This window comes from Callorhinchus milii, unplaced genomic scaffold, assembly GCF_018977255.1.
Source record: "Callorhinchus milii isolate IMCB2004 unplaced genomic scaffold, IMCB_Cmil_1.0 Scaffold18, whole genome shotgun sequence".
In the NCBI taxonomy this organism is placed as follows: Eukaryota; Metazoa; Chordata; class Chondrichthyes; order Chimaeriformes; family Callorhinchidae; genus Callorhinchus; species Callorhinchus milii.
The window spans coordinates 9,981,698-9,999,138 of NW_024704759.1; positions in this window are offsets into that span (position 1 = coordinate 9,981,698).

The following is a 17,441-nucleotide window of genomic DNA, read 5'->3' on the forward strand; positions in this document are numbered from 1 at the left end:
AGTCGCCCCTTACTTGGTTTCTGCAAATATCAGCTGCACCTGGCTTCGCTCCTTCTGAGCGTATTCTGCTGGGCAATCGGTGCAAACGAACAAGCTCAGACTAACCTGAGCCGGTAATTAAACACTGTGAAATCACTCTCCATTGTCCAACAATTTATCAGCAATCACATCAGCTCAGCTTCCAATTAAAGAATAAGCTTTTACTTCTGATTGCTAACTGAATTTTATAAAATGTGTGTGAATCAGAAGTCCTTACTCATTGATTTTTTAAATTATTAATTTGTTTTAAGTAAACATTCGTAGAAAGTGTGCAGCTATTACAGCAGATATCTTTCATTGCCTTCGAGAAAGCTTTTATCACTAAGTTGAGATGTATAAACATGGCATACAGTTCGAACATCTCAGAGAGCTACGAGTAAGGACCTTTGATTCACCTTGTATATGAGTCTATATGTGTGCATTTGTATTGCTCACCAATCAACTGGATTTACCAGATTTGCAATCTGACTCCGATGACAGCACCTTCTCACTTATTGAAAGAGAGCTTTTTCCTGGTAAAGTCCATTAACAAAAATAACTGGCTAAACTTCGCCAGTTACTGTTTGTTTAGATCTATTGTTGGTATCATCAACAGTACCCAGGGTATTGGGAAGGGGACACAACAGCAGACAAACAATTGTGTTTGGTTGGTTCTTATTTGCTTCTATGAGGATATTGGAAAGCTCCTGAGAAAAGCTAATGGAACACAACAATTGCTTTTCCCATTTCAAACTGACTGCCAGGCGCAGTTCCCCTTGCTGAGAGCTGAGAGCTGGCAGTGGCAATGAAAGTGAAGTAGCAAAGACATTGCAAGCAGCACCAAGGCCGGAATGCCGAATTAATTGATGAGACCGTGTATGACACTTTGAAACTCTCGCAGAGGTGATGCAAATCTCTCTGAGCAATGTGCGTCAGAAGACTAATCCACTCAAATTGTCCACTGAAGTCCTCATAGAAATGTGACTCTCTTTGAAGAATAACCAAAAGTTTATGCTGTGCTGGATTGTCTGCTCTGCTTCATAATGTTATCAACAGTGTTACAGTAGATCATCATTACTACTGAAACAGTTAATGGAACAACAGTTTAGTGCAAATTGATTTTTTGTCTTCCGTTCGCTTCACCTTTTGTGAAAAGAACAATTTTTTTAAAAAAAAGGCAGGCTGTAGAGCTAGTTAAGTGGATTATATGCTAACTCATCATGTATTAGTATCCAGCCTGTTCATTAATGCAACCAATTCATCAGTCTTGTTCATGACCAATCACGCCAGCTTTATCCATCTACAGTAATTTCAGTTGCAAGCCCGATGGTATGTTTTGCTGTCAAGGAAGGAGAGCAACTTGGTGCAAAGTTTAGCTAGTTCCATACATGCTCAGCCATTTTCTTGTGCTGCAGACACTTAGATGTAGTCATGACTTTGAGACCTGCTGCTGCTCTTCAAGATTGTTCCACCCAGCAAGGATTCACAGAAATTCAATGGCCCAACCTTTATACCCAAGCTTGAAACTTGACCAACTTTGCAATGTTCCCTTCCTGCTGCACTTTTGGTTAGTCCTTCCGGTTAGTCTCTCCTGAAGGCTATGGCTTGTGATGGGGGTATCGTCCCACAGCAATACTTTGCACAAGTGACACATTCTTAATGTGTTAACCTTAGTTTGTTGCTGGTGTAGAAATGTCTGGCATCTCCACATAAACACCACTGTCCACCATCCAGAGGCATGAGCTAAACGGATGAGCTAAAAGTAAGGAAAGATGCACGTACACAGCACATAGATTCAGAGAAATTGGTCGAATTCCACATACAATACCAAAATAATAATAATAATCCTTGCATTTTGATATAGCGCTTTCACATCTTCCAGATGTCTCAAAACACTTCACAGAATATACTGTAAAGTGAATTGACTGTATATTTGTGAACGAAACGCGGCAGCCAATTGCACACAGCAGTGTCCCACCACCAGTCGTAGATTAAGTGACCAAATTATTATATTTTTTCTTGAGGGATTATTATCTGGAAACTTGCCCAAGGTTTCGTCCTGCTGGGAATCGAACCCAGGTCTCTCACTTGTGAGACGAGTGCTCGAACCACTGAACTACAGGTGAAATTTAAGAGAACCAATTATTTCCTTTCGTAGCCGCTGACAGCAACTTAGTTGAGAAACATTACGACAAAGGAGTTAATCGCCTGTGCCCTGGAGTGCTGGAGGTTTTACATCAATCAGCTTTCAAAAAACAGTCTTTATTGGTGGTCAAAATTGGTGCAATTACTGTACAAAACCATTGTGGCCAGTTCTCTCTAGCAAGCCCCTTGTGCCTAAGTGCTTCAGTGCAAAAGGTTGCTGATAGGATTCATTTTGTTAAGTGCTTTTTTTTATTTGTAAAATGAAGAACGATTTTTACAGAAGCACTGAAAACGTTCCCCATTTTAAGCAATAGTAATGCCTGATGCAAAGCAGTGTATGCCAACCGAGGGCTGGGTAAGACTTATGTTTGCCTTTGATGGACACTGTCTATTGACTTACTCTGTCAACTTTTATTGGTGAGCACAATGTAAAACCAAAGATCGTCATTTCACATTTTTTTTAGAGCTCATTTAAAGAGGAGCAGCATTCGATGGCTTCTATTATTAATATGATGTGCCACATTGATATGGTCTCATTGTATAGAGCATTCACCCAAAAAATGGGCCTGATTGAATATCCATTGCACTGCAATTAGATGATAGAGCCATTTTTAAAAAAAATTCCACTGTATATCCTGCTACCTTTCTCATAACACTGCTGCGTTCACATACAAATAGAGTCTTTCAATGGCAAGTGTCCCCAAGCCTTGGGGTTTACTCAATACTCAATGTGCTCAATACTTTCTGAAATTAGCTAAGCAGAATGACTCCCTCCAGGGAGAGAGGAAGCGTTCCATTCCAGACACAGGAATTCCCATGCGTAGGTGGCATTCATGGAACTCTGTCTGGTTTGGAAGTTTCTTATGTATAGTGGTGGGTTTCCACGTATCAGACACCCGGCTGACCAAAAAATACTACACTGAACAGAAAACAATTCTAAATAGTGCTTTGAGACATTTCAGTGTGATAAGGCGCTAATTAAATGGAAATACAATTATGGTTCCAGTAATAAACTATTTTGTAATAACCCTGAGCTGAGTTTCAAGCCTCTACATCTGCTCGATTGCTAAGACAGACTTCTTTGTTTTAATTCAGCATTGCCCAGTCACACGCTCTCGCCAATATCATTGAAATCTTTATCCGTGCCTTTGGCATCCTGCCAACTCCCCAGAAGCTTTAACTGCTCCAGAACTGAGCAGACTGAATTGTGCCCTTCACGCGTTTTACGCTATCCTTGGCAAGCAACATTGGCCCTCAGTACCTCAGAGGATTGTGTTTAAAATCCTTGTTTAAAATCCTATTGTTTGAGTTCATCAGCTTAAAGGCCAGGGTGAAGCAACAGAATTACAAGCAAAGTGCAGGCAAACTAACGTACTGACTGTGACTGTTGTTTGGCAGAAGTGTATTTTCACACAGTAAATATATCTCCTACTGGCTGGCTTGCAAAAGTTGTATTGCTGAGGTGCCTGGAGCTACCTAAAATGATTTACATAGCTCATGGAGTGAGAATGAAAAACACAAAAAATACCAAATGAATTCATTCTGGAAACTGGCAGAATAAGTTGCATAGAATGATACAGCCCGGAACCACACCATTCACCACAACACATCAAAATACAGGTCCATGCTGGGCCATTAATCTAACCAATACAGTCAATTTCACTACCTTAGGTGACTACTTCCATCAGCCCCTATTTCTAAGCATTTTGCATTTTTTACTGGTAATACCATGTAGTGAGTTGCTTACTAAATACTCTGTCACAGCACTTCCCAGTTCATCCTTACTATCTTACATATACGTTATTGTAAATTATCGTTCTTGTTAAATTGAAACATTGAACTGTTTGTGTTATGGAAATGCATTTATAACTAATAATTTTCAGGTTTTTTTTGTCCCTTGCGGCAGAAGTGGATAGAAGTGTTTTAATCCTAAATCTTATACCATCTTATAGTCATTTGTAAGTCCCTCATATATTTTGTCTCTCCAGATTTCTGGCTCCCTCCTCACTCCCCCTTTGCTGTAAATCAGGACTCATGCAAGGGCAGGTACTGGAAACAGCCACTTTTTGATAACTCGACCACGTGCTTGTTCTTTTGCCATGAGCTCCTCAAGGTCTTTGCTATGGGAGTGAGACATTTGCACCCCTTCTCCCAAGGGCCATATGCTGTACGCTTTCCAGCAAGTGACTCTTGTTAGCAATTATTTATTGGGATTATTATTTATTTGGAACAACTCTGGCTGCTTTTCTTCTTCATTGTCCCCCACCCTCCCAAACCACCTAGACAATGAGGTTACTCAGGGTTGAATGATGCTGAGCCTCTCCCACCAAAATTGGCTCACTCAGCACATGCCAGCCATCACACCTGGGATTTTCTGTACGTCTCTGTTTCACTTAAGATAGTGGCTTTACCAACTTAACCATCAGCGTAGCTGGGTCTCTCATTTTCTTGAAAGAGCTCCCGCAATTGTATCGTTAATACAATTATACGCACTCACACTAAGGGATTCAGAATCCAGTCCTAACGGATCAGGTTGGGCAGCCACTGAACTCTAATCTGCTTTGTTCGGGCAGGATTTAGAATTTTCAAAGTGTTGGATTTCACTACTTCCTCGCAGTAAACTCACAGTTGCCAGAGAGGCAGAGTTCAAACTTTTTTTTAAAAAAAAGTGTCAAGACAATGTAGTGCAACATCAGCAGAGATGCAGGATGTGACCCAAAGGCTCCGTGTTAACCCACAGATCAAATCATTTGAGCACACTTTGTTCATTGCAGATTCCGAATTTCATCCGCATCAAAGGCAGGGAAGGGAAATGAGAAATTGATTGGAAAACATACTTTTTTTTGGACCCAACCCTTCAGCATTGAGTGACATGTAGCGAAAAAGATTATCCATAGCTCCTTCAGCCGCTTTTCTGAATTTTGAGTTGAGACGCAGAGCTAAATTTATCCCCTTGTTTGGGAACAAGCAGAGACATGGACAGAGTTTTGCTAAGAGGTCATGCCCTGCCCTGCACGCATATGTCTAATATGTGCAATTGCTCTCCAGTGATGTGTTTCATCAGCTCTGTGAATGCAAGTAACCAGCTGCAATTTTCAATCGCGCCCTTCTTTGTTGTCTTCCAAAGCAAATGCAAGATTTATTTTATTGGTAAGTTATCACCAGAAGAGAAAAAAAAATAGGGGTTAGACATTTCTGGAGATGCTAAAACCGCATAAAGGGCGCTACATGAATGCAAGTTGTTTCTTTGCTAACATACAGAGGGGATAACTGTGCACTTTAAAAAGCAGCAGAAGCATTCAATACACAACTGTTTGACGGTGACCCTAAAGACGGAGTCATCAAGGGGATGTCTTTTGTTCATTATACATAACTTGAAGTTCATTGCATTCCTGAATCCATAGATACCATGCACATTAATTGCACAAAATCATCTTGCTCCTCACATTTAAGGAAATATCTGAATCAGGAATCCTTCACCCGTAGTTTAATTGGTGACCTTGTGGATGTGGTTGCGTATTATAGTCTATAAGATGCCAGTTTAATCAAGCACTCTGGGATGCTACCCAGTGTGAAGGGGTGCTATATAAATGCAAGTTGTTGTTGTAATCACCTTTGGTCCCTGGCTACACCCTGTCAGATATCAATGTTATGGTTGTCATCATGTTCCGAGCTACAGTGATTTTTCAAGAGGATTATTGCGGGTCAGTAAGGAATTGTCTCTCTCGGGGCAAGACTAGCGGAGGCATCACTACTCTGATATTGCCAGCTGGTTGGTTCTTTCCTTTTAAATTTCTTCTCTCTACACCGATGCTGTAAAGCATCAGACAACAAAAATCTCCTTGTAGATGAGGCATTACTGAACTCAATCACGTGGATAAAGGATGTTATGTACCAGTGGTATTTAAACCTGTTTCAATTACAACATGTCGTACTGAAGAGGAACGTAAGAGAATTCAATGCAGAAAATTGTAGCTTGGCTTGGTTGCTCCTGATGATTATTTTAATTGCTGTTTTTGCCACAGTGTAGAATGGAATTACAGTAAAAGTGGCATCACCAACAAAATAATTTCCACTGAGTCTGTTTATATGAGAACAAACCTTTTCTCCTTTCTATCGCAGATGAAACAACTCACTGAACCTACTGAATCTCAAGTAGAGATATCGCAATAAAACCATCTCTCTGTGCTCTGGCACGAATCATTGTGGTCTTATAATAATCCTTGCATTTGATAAAATGCCTTGTTACGTTGTTGAGATGTCTCAAAGTGCTTCACTGGATAAAGAATTCACAGTCTTGTGAGAATTTACACTCCAATAATTTTCTACTGTTGTAGAATTCTTGTTTATGTTCCCAATGGTTCTTGTGAATAACTGTGTTTGGCTCCCCTCTTTTGTCCAGATAGGTTTGTAAAACTAGTTTAAAGTAAGTAGTCTGATCAATTTATTTTGATGACAAGAATAACCAACTTTTCATCCATATTGTGTAATAAAAATGACAAATCTCAATTCAATTAAATTCATCATGGAAGTACGACTAACAATTACTTTCCCCACCAACTATTTTTATAGTCTGCTTACTTCAACCCACAAGCCTGTAAATGATTTACTTGCGTAGCTGTAGACTAATGACAGAATCAGAATACATTTTCTGATTCAAATCCTGAATCATAGTCCACAACTTAAATGAGCTGCTTTATTGCTAGTAAAGCTGTCCTTTTGCTCAGACCCATTACATGCATGTTTCACATTGTCCCTTTGTGATCTGAAATGTCTTCCCATGAGGATTAGGTTAGACCAGTTGCTAATTCTATAAGGGACATACAGTGGTGTATTTACAGTGATACACAATGAACAAGAAACTAGCGGTGAATTAGAGGGCAACGGTACTGATTCATTTCAATCCACCATTGTGACCAGTTAGACTGTTTCAGAGTTCATTTGCATCCACTGTGCGACGTCTCACTCCTTTTTCTCTCATTTCCCCCACTTTATAAGATCAACTGCAAAAACTACAATCGCTATTCTGTAGAAGTAATGCCAAGTGTTGCTGCAATGGTTGGCCCTAGCAACAAGAACACAAAATAACTCTTCTAGTCATTGAGGCCAGCTCTTTTGCTAATTATTATGGTGAGCTCAGACACTCAGCAGAAATTGCCGGTCCTCTGGAGTGCTTTTCCCAAGCCACCCTCTCTTTTACTTGACCCGAGTTCTACTCCTGAACCACTCGTGAACATCTAGAAACGGAAAGCATAATAAAGAATAGTCAGCACAGATTTCAAAAAGGAAGGTCATGCTTGACCAACCTCATTGAATTCTTTGAAGGGGTAACAGAAAGAGTAGACAAGGGTAACTTGTTAGATGTAATATATTTAGATTTCCAAAAGTCGTTCGATAAGGTAACACATAATAGACTAATGAATAGGGTCAGAGCATGTGGAGTCAGGGGGAAAATAGCAGAATGGATAGCAAACTGGCTACAAAACAGAAAACAAGAGTTCAGGGGTAAAGGGTAGCTACTCAGACTGGCAGGGGGTGGGCAGTGGTGTTCCACAAGGATTGGTATTGGGACCACTGTTGTTCGCAATATACATTAATGATTTGGATTCGGGAATCAGCAGGACATGATGAAAGGTTCTGATAGGGTAGACATAGGGAAGATGCTTCCACTTGTGGGGATGGGGAGAGAGATGTTGTATCTACCCCATTTAGGTTTTTATTTTCCAGGATACATGTGACTTCCTTATTCCTTGTACCAAAACCAGGGGCCATCAATATAAAGTAGTCACAAATAGATCAAATAGGGAAGTTAGAAGAAATTTCTTCACACAGAGAGTACTGGGAATGTGGAACATACTACCACAAGTTGTTGAGGCAAATAGCATAGACGTATTTAAGAGAAAGCTCGATAGGTACATGAGGGAGAAAGGTATAGAAGGTTATGTTAGAAGGCTTAGTTGAGGAAGGGCATAGACCGGCATAGACCAGTTGGGCCGAATGGCCTGTTTCTGTGCTGTATATTCTAATGTATTCTCATGTATTCGTGACCTTAGATTTGTCATTCCTATTCCCTCAAATGACCCAAATGCCTGCATCTGGCTGTGACAATTCATGTTGCCAGGAACAGTCACTACACTTGACCGTAATTGCTGTAAAGTGTTTTAAGGCAATTTGTTGTGTTAAGATGATATTAAAATGCAAGGTGCTTTCTTTAACAGAGTGCTGTGCTGTTTTCAGATAATCTTGAGAGGATTTAATTTTTTTTTGCGCTGTGCAGAACACCAAACCAAATTGCAGTGCTCTCCAAAGGTCACTTCCATCAAATGATATTGTAGTAAAAGGCAAAAGGATTAAATATTCCAGAAATAGGCGAAATGAATGTGGTGTGTCCATTGGGTCATCATCAGCCATTGTGTAAAGTGCCTCCCATCTGGATGATAAGCTGCGACTCACCAACTGTGGAAATTGAATGTGAACACTTGTGGCTGTAATTATAATACAAGCAGAGCTTTGCGTGCTTACTGCTCACTGCTCACCATGTATTTTGTCAGGCATTGCGCACCTTTAGGAAGAGGTTTCGTTGACTAATGAACTTGATGATGATAATATTAATAATAATCCTTGCATTTTATGTAGCGTCTTCGAGACGTCTCAAAGAGCGCTTCATAATGCCCCGTTCCAAATTGAAAAGTCAAAGAATGCTTTTGAAATTGAACTGAGAGATCTGGGGTACTAATGCTAACTTCGAGACTGTTTCGTACTTTTTATTTGTACCAAAAAGGTTTCTCTTGGAAGAGGCTGCTGTGACCTTATGTTCACTTGAATGCCAATGAGATGGCTTTGCTTCTACTGTCCTCTGAGCTCTGAATACTTCGGTACTTTAGCTTATTGTTAATCCGGAATCTCTCTGCTTGTCCTCGCCCTCTTCTGCTTTCAAAACCTGCCTTAAAATCGACCTCATCGACTGTAATTTTGTTCTTCTCCCCACCCACCGCCCACCAAGATAACTTTGCACCGAAGAGACTGTTTTGTTGCAGCCCAAGTATAATTCCTCATGTGAATTCAGCTTCCCTTCACTGTTCACTCTTTCTACCGGCTGTATTTACAGAAATGGTTCTTGAGCTTAGTTATTCATTCATAATCTTAATAGGATTGAATGCCTCCTTTATACGTGTGACGTGTTTCATACAAGCTTCCAAGCTGTTCTGTGACACTGACCTCTGGACTCTGCTGCGTCCCACTTACATTGTGCTTCACGGCTCAGTTGAAAGACCATTATAATGCACGACGCACGATCATTAAATGGTCCGGACTCTACACATTATGATGCACTGAATGTTATGACATTGGCTTCCATTCAAAAACATTGGTTACTTAGCAACGAGCCCACTGTGTATTCCTGTTAAATTTGTGTTTGAGCACTTCTGAACTAATGACTGCATGAAGCCTGCACTTGTGGGGGTGGGTGGGGGGGGGGGGGGGTGGTTTAATTTTGTGCCAGTAAGACTTCAGGGGGTACAATTTGGCAGCGATGTCACTGCCTGGTTTAAGCTGTAAATCCCAGATTGATTACGACATAAATTTAGCCATGTAAATAAGGTGTAAATTCTCCGCTTTTATTAGGCAACAGATGCTTCGTAAGACGTGCTTATTGTGTGGAAAATGATGTGTGTGGACTGTCTCCTGAGCAATGAAACCCAGAATTGTTGACTAGAACTAAGCACGACTTCCATTATTTCTTCGAGAAGGATTATATGCTTGTCTTTCAGAATTGTTATACATATCAAATGTCCAGAATAGGCGGGTTGGGTTTCCCTGGTCTGGCTTGTTTCTCACTGCAGTAGTTAAGATACTGTGAGCTTTTAGAACAGAAATACATGCTGCGTTATTAGCCGTCCTTCAGATAAGATATTAAACAAAGGGTTTGGCATCCTATTCAATATTTCCTTCACTCCATTTGCCACAAAAATAAATGAATCAGTCGTGCATTTGTACCATAGCTGTTCGTGGAACATTACTTGCTGCAATTACTGGTGCAGATTAGGTGCAATTTTGGCACACAGAATAAATGGGGCATTAATCTTTTGCCAGTAAAATGCTAAAATACTTGATTGAAAAGACTTTGGGATGTTGTTGAAACTTTGCTTGGGGCACAAACCTGTTTTTGCTTCCATTTGCTATTGTGAAACTGCAAACTCCTCAACTCCTCTTACTTCAAAATATTTTAAAGTTTAATCCAGTTTTATTACATCTTATATGAAAAAGTAAATCATTTCACTCCTTACTGTTATTGCCTTAGGTTTCCCTGGCAGGAATGGTACTCTGCAAGTCATCCTGGAATCTCTGCTTCACTGGACTGTTTCACGATTCCTTGTGAAACAGAATCCTTAATTTCAATACCTTTACTTGGATTGCCTCCATAACAAACTTTTGTCCTACAACAATATCTATCCTATATCATTTGATTGACTAACTTTCACCTCAATACTACAGATTTATAATTACTTGGTTCTGAAAGCTGAGGGTATTGTTTCATTAACTAGGATTCAATCTTGTCTTGGAATTCATTTCGATAGCTCAATTTTTTTCTCTCTAATTAAAAATATTTTGTTTGCATAAAGCAGTTCTTACCCCCATTCAAATTAATCCATTTTCATTAACATCGGAACATTGATTTGCAATGATGAATACATTAAACCCAAGCTTTTCATTTGTTTTTCAATCAACAAATTCAGATTTTTTCCTGAAGGTTCATAAAAATTCGTAATTTCATATTATTAGATGCTGTTCTTCATGCCTAAAACTTTTTTTAATACATTAAACTGGTATTTATATACAGGATGGAACATTTGGTTCATGTCTGATTTTTTAAATAATATTTTAAGGTCTGCAGTGGTAAAACCCTATTTCAAATTAAAATTTTATCAGTTTACCTAACATTTCTGACTGTGACATGAATGTTGTACTCTTAGCCATTAGATCATTCCATCTTTATGGTTTTTGGCCACTTGATGTCACCATAAAACCTAAATCCAGGCAATTTATCAATAATAATAATAATAATCTTTGCATTTGATATAGTGCCTTATTTTGCCAGCAAAATATCTTGAGGTGCTTATTTTGTAGGCAATGGTCTAATTTGTGATCTCTTAAAGTAAAGAATCCCTGCTAGAATTCCCCTCGAGCAGCAGAAACTGTGCTGGTGCACATTATTTCACAACTGAGTTTCCGTGGGTTGGTGTGATCTACGTCCAAGTTATAAGAATGAGACCTCATTTGTGTAACTTCTTAACCATTTCAAGACACTACCCACATGAAAGGCCCTCAACCTCACCGAGCCAGTCCAGAACCTTGGCGTCTTGTTTGACCCTCAACCGTCCTTTGTAACCCATATCTGTGCCATGACCTACTCTGCCTTTCTCTACCTTTGCAACATCGCCCGGCTCCGCCATTGTCTCCGCCACACAGTAGGCCACCAAAACCCTCAGACATGCATTCACAACATCCAGGCTCTACTACGCAAACTCCCCGCTTGTCGGCCTCCCCAACTCCTCCCTCCGTAGATTGCAGGTCATCCAGAACTCTGCAGCCAGTGTCCTCTCCCACATCAGGCTCCGCGACCCTATCACCCTCATCCTCGCATGACTCCACTGGCTTCCCATCACACAGAGGATACAGTTCAAGATCCTGGTCCTCACCTTCAAAGCCCTCCGTGGCCTTGCTCCCCCCTACCTCTGCGACCTCCTCACCCCCTACCAACCTGCCCGCTCCCTCCGCTCAGTGGGCTTCGGCCTGCTTCAAGTTCCCCGCCTCATCTGGCCCACTATTGGCGGGCTGGCCTTCAGCCAAACTGCTCCCACTCTCTAGCACTCCATCCCGCAGTCCCTCCGCCTCACTCCCTCCTTTGCCTCCTTCAAGACCTGTCTCAGTACCCTCCTCTTCGATCGTGCCTTTGGTCACCCTGCTCTCCACCCTCCCCGATCCCGACCCCCAGCTCGGGTCCGAAACACTGATTGTCCAGGGCCTTGGGACGTCCTCCGATGTGAAAGACGCTGTAGAAATATAATTGTGTTGTTGTATATAAATTGAAGTCGTTGTTGTAAAGAATCCTGTTTCGAAATGCGTCAAATTTCCAGGGCAGAAGAAGGATAAAATGATGCCACTCCTTTCTCCTTTTCAGAGGGTATTCATGAATGCTGCAGGATACGGTCATCTGAAATAACCTGTACAGCAGCTCCAAACCTGATGGTGGAGAAAGATGGTTTTACTTAGCATTACTTTGGTTCTCGCTGTTTTGCTTCTTGTTGCTGTTGCTTCATAGCAACAAATCCTAGTCTTACAAAACTCTGATGTTGATTTGGGAGGTGTGGGTAATATGTGTGTTGGGGGGGTGGGGGTGTGCGTGGGTGGGTATAGGTGCAGAAACTGAGACCAATGCTGTTAGAATAATAATTAGAAAAAGCAACACTGAAAATTACTTTTAAACCATCACATTGTAGGAGTGAGCTTCACGACAGCGAGAGAGACTGCAACCAGCACTACTGTAATTCTGAAGGTCTTATTTCATTCACACTTGTGATTATGTTAGGATACTGAAAATCTGGCGAAAGTCGTTTTGTCCTGAATTGAAGCAATTGGTTTGGAAGTAATGTGCGGGGGTGGATTATACTAGATTTATTTCCAGAGGTTTTAAAATAACATAATAATATTGTCACCTAGTCTGAAAATAATGGAATTTTGCTATAAAAGGTGCAGGTATTATATTGTACATTTCTAAATGTGTGAGTTGCAGATGGCTGGAACTTCATACAATCTTGATTAATGTTTGACTGATTGCAAGAATGTTCCATAGGATTAAAACTTCAAAGCCCTATAGTTGTCATGTAACTACAGAAAATCATGATATTCCAAGAGAGAGGAAAAATCTTAATGATTAAAGGCAAAATCTTAATGATTAACTACTGGCTCTGCATAAATCTGGTTCCTCCGAGAGAGGAACCAGAAGTACACTTGTACATTCTGTGTTTTAAAGCAAATGATGTGGACCTTTTTGTGATGATGACAATCCTGGCAGAATGCAATTCTGATCTTAATGTAGTCTGTGCAAACAGGAGTTGGGTTTGCCTTTCATCCTAATGTGCCACCGGTTCCTGTTTACATCCCTGGTTTTATAGTTACCTAGTACTTAACCACGTTTACATAGCTCATTGTTTACAAACTGGATTGATTTAACACTTTTCCATCTATTCTCAGCGCTCAAGTCTATAAAATGTACCTGGAAATGATGGGGATTACGTTGAACAACTAGCAGTGGTGTGAAATCAGATACACAAAGGGAAAATATCCATACACACGCACAAACAAATTGTAGTGACAGCAAATCACTAAATAAAGATTATATGGAAATGTACTGCGACTTTTTTTTTAACTCTTTGATGGGTTTCATTTACTCCGTTCATTGGGAGCCGGAATAGCACTGAAAACGTGTCTCGAATGGGGGAAAAGAAAGTATGCTTTTTGGTCAGCTGGGTGTCTGACACACGCGGAAACCCATCTACATGCTTAAGAGTATCCGAACTGAGAATTCCATGCATCCCACCTACACATGGAAATTCCAGAGAGAGTTTGTTCGAATGGAATGTGCACACTCGCTCCCTGGAGGGACGCATTCTGCTTACCTACTTCCAGAAAGTTTTAGGTGCAAGTTGGTAAGAGCCAAGGGCTTGGGGACCCCAGAGTGTGCGATAGGGTAACTGCTGGAGTCTAACCAGCTAAAACCGCATAACTTGCCATTGATATCACTGTCTGGCAAGCTGTCATGCTGCATAAAAGGTCTAAAGTGATGTAAATAAATGCTGCTAAAGTACAAATTGCTGTCAAGCTCACAGTGTAAGATTTATTTTCTTAATAAAAACTGGAATTGCAGAGGCCAATTTTCAGTCATAAACGAAGAGTTCTGTTCATTACTGTTGTAAAACATCTTTATTAGCGCTGCTGCAGTCTCGATTGTGATTGGCAAATTAGTCAATTGTTTGAGACCCAAACTCTCAGACTATTTTCAATCTTTTTCTAAATTAAAATATGCATGAACAACGACAACAGCTCGGTTTTGTATATTACATAGAATTACACAGAATATACAGCACAGAACAGGCCATTCGGCCCAACTGGTCTATGCCGGTGTTTATGCTCCACGTGAGCCTCCTCCTGCCCTTCCTCAACGAAGCCTTCAAGCATAACCTTCTATTCCTTTCTCCCTCGTGTACTTTTCTAGCATTAGATGCTCTTCTCAAATGGTTACCTTTTTACAGGGGTTTTATCACTTGTGCTTTTCAGGCCTTTTACCTAGAAAAATGCCTTGAAGTGCTTCACAGGGAAGGTGTGGTAATCTGTACACAGTGGGAAGACCTGGCTGTAGGAGAGAAGTGATCAAAAGCTCAGTTAAAGAGGTAGGTTTTTAGAAGGGTTTGTGAACACTGGGCGAGAATTTGTGAGGCTCAAGGATTTGGGGAGGGAGTTCCAATGTTTGAAAACGCACTTTCATTTTGGATACGAGAATTATTTTCTTTTGTCGTTGAATAGACAATTGAACCCCATTATAACACATTGGTTGGGATCCATAAATTCCAACCCTCCTTCTAACCAGGCCACAACAGCTGTTTTCATCATGTAACAAATACATTTTATATTTGAAGGTATCCAACTGTTTGAGAACAAGGAGACCATTATTTTAAGATAGATGAAATATGATCAGAATATGCCACAGAACTAATAATTATGGGAACCAAAGAAATGAGGACAGATGTTGTATATTGAAATTGAAACATTAAATAATAGAAAAGGTAAGGAGAGTTTAATATGTTATTGCAAATCAAATCTAAAGTTCTGGAAATGGATTAAATTCCAGTGTAGCTGAACTGGTGAATCACAGAAGTTATTTACATTTTATAATGACAAAAAAGGAAAAATAATTGAGCAATCCAACTGTTTTACGAATGTATCCGAAATACAACAGGGCATAGAATCCCAGTTAATTGATCAGGGTCTTCATTCTTGAATCAAGTAATTTTCTATGTGTATGAACTGAATAACCATTAGAATTGAATGCTGCAGTCTGAGGTAAGTGGAAGGCGCATTAACCTGCAAATTATATGAAGGAACGGAACAATTTGCAAAGGCGGATGGTTTACTGTCTGAGCATGAAAGCTTTCAGAAAAAATATAAGCATGAGGCAAAAAAAACAAAGCATTTAACAGTTAAAAAAGTCTGCAGCCATGTTCTATAAGAGGATCAAATGAGTACTTTTAATAAGATATTGTAATATTTTACCACTAGTACATTTCATGTTCTTATGTAAATACATGTTTGGTATTTTATCCTGTTTAGTGACCTTCAGTTTTTCTAAAGAGTTTGGTAGAGCGGCACGTGATAGCATAACTTTCAGTACGATTTGCATGGAGACAATCTCCTTACTTGTCTTCAGCAATCTCGATCAGATTAGCAATTTGCAAGATGTCAATCTATTTTAATTGGCTCAGAGTCAAAAGGTCTGGCTGCCTTTACTTCAAAGTGTAGCCTTGTATCAGCCCCTCGCTGGATTTTCTGCAGTGACTCCCTGGTGGAAAGGGCAAGTTTCCTTCCTCCACACGTCTCTGTTTACCTAGCAATAAGTAGGAATCCGGTTGTTAGTCGATTGGCAGATTGTTTTCCTGGGGTTAATAATTTTTTCAATAAAAATAATAATAAATTGGTCACTTCAATCTACGACACAACCCACAGTGTTTGTGGGACGCTGCTGTGCGCAATTGGCTGTCGTGTTCCGCCCACAAAATATACAGTCAATTCACTTTACAGTATATTCTGTGAAGTACTTTGAGATGTCTCAAAGATGTAATAAGGCGCTGTATCAATTACAAGGATTATTATTATATTATTATTACCCTGAGGAAGTTGGGGGAGACTAGGATAATACTGCCATCCATGGCCATACGGATTTATGACCTTCACTCTCTAGACTTGTGTATGAAGAATGGCCATCGGTGAGATAACTGAGGATAGTTGGCATTTGTGATGCTGGACTAGAGTATGTCAGTTTCGGGATAGAAAAAGGGAGAAAATAAATTGTAAATGAATCTTTAAAATGATTGAATAGTCATGGAAAGTGAAATGTATAAATGAAACCCGATGGCAATATCCCTTCACAACAAAACAATTTTCCTTTCGAATATTGTGTGGAGCAGTGATGTTTATGTTTGCCCTGAAGTGCCACATTTAGGTCATTTAAACTACCGGTAATGTCCGTGTTCACATTTTCCAGCGATTGATGATCCAGTCAATTTTGTCCTTTGAGATCCTCCAGGAGCGAATCAATATAACGCTACAAAGTTTGCAAATTATTGCCTTATGCTTTGGGTTTAACACAAGATGAGTTTGGATGAACAAAGCCATTCGGGCCATCTAATCTCATCTTTCCAAAATACCCATTGTGCCATTTTCCCATCACAGTATCAAGCCCGTTTTTATAATGAGTTCAGTGGCCTGCCCTTAATCATGCTTCTTGGCAACCTGTTTCAGTTGTTAATTACCCTCTGGGTAAAGAATAATCTAACTTCCTGGTGTCTATCCTGAAATTACTCTTTGCAACTCTAACTCTAAACCTATGTCCTCTTGTTCTACTGCCTTGGTCAACCTAAAATATTGTTCTGGGTGTACTTTTTCAATCTCGTTCAAAATTTTATATACCCCTATAAAGTTCCTTCTGAGAAGTCTGAATCTGAATCTGACCTTAGTATCTTGACCAGTCGTGCTAACCATCATATATTTCTGAGCTAAGTTGCTGTTAAGAACATAAGTAATGCTAGACAAAAAAAGATCAAGGTCCATCTAGTTCGCCTTCTACCTTCCTGGCGGTTGTATGCACATATGTCCCGAACTATCTATGTACTATATCCCATAATGTTATTTCCTAAAAGAAAACTATCTAATCAACACTTCCTGCTTCAACTGTCTCCCTAGGGAGCCTGTTCCACAGGTTCACCATTCGTTCTTCGTTCAGTGGTTCATGCAGAGATGTCTAACTTGGAATGTAATTGTATTCTAAGCTCCTAAATGTTTGCCTTCTGTTTGTTGACTACTCGTATCACGATTAAGCACAAATGCAATAACAATTCAAGTAAAGATTGTGATGTTTTTTCCACTAATTCTCTTGCCTGTATTCTCTGAGCATGGGTACATGTTCCCCCACCCCCAACTGGTTATTTTTTTCTTGTTAACAACCA